Raw genomic sequence first — 803 nt, 5'->3', positions numbered from 1 at the left:
ATTTGTCATTTATAAAAAAATAATTATTTTTTATCATTTTTTATAATATTTTAAAAATATTTTTGTTGCTATAAAAAATAAAAAATATTTTTAACTGCAGATTAAAAAATTGGAGACAAATTTGACAGTTTATCCAAAATTTATACTATGAATGCATTAAGCCTAAATTCTTATGGTAAAGAACTGACAATACGTAAATTGTGTATTTATAATATGCAGACTGTGTATTGTAATTTAATATTAAAATAATACAATATGCAGTTTGTGTATTGTAATTTAATATTAAAATAATACAATACACAGTCTGTGTATTATCTTTATAAATTAAAAAAATATTAATCTGACAATTCGCACTCTGCGAATTTTATAGTCCCATAATTTTGTAAAACACCATAATTTTCAATATTAAAAGATATAGTAAAGAAAGGGAAATGATAGATGTGGAAAAGGAGCAGCAGAGAATCTCCGGAATTGATGGTGATATGCCTTTGGCGTGCCATCACTGCCAAACTCCTCTCCTACTCTACTCATACATCACCGTACACTACATTATTAAAAGTATAAAATTAACTTGGGTTAATTGAGTGATCATTTCGCTCGTCTGTCTGAATAAATATTAAAAAATTTAAATTTTATTTTGTGCATACAATAATTAATTAACAATAAATATCTCATGATAAATTAATTTTTGATTTGTCTAATTGAAAGATATCATAAAAAAAATTATTATATAATTTTATGGGATAAAAAATGAATAATGTAACTTTTATTTTTTATATTCTTATATAAAAATAATGCAATAA

Source organism: Arachis duranensis, chromosome 8 (assembly GCF_000817695.3).
Source record: "Arachis duranensis cultivar V14167 chromosome 8, aradu.V14167.gnm2.J7QH, whole genome shotgun sequence".
Taxonomy (NCBI): Eukaryota; Viridiplantae; Streptophyta; class Magnoliopsida; order Fabales; family Fabaceae; genus Arachis; species Arachis duranensis.
The sequence above is the reverse complement of the archived record's forward strand: the minus strand, read 5'-3'. Positions refer to the sequence as shown.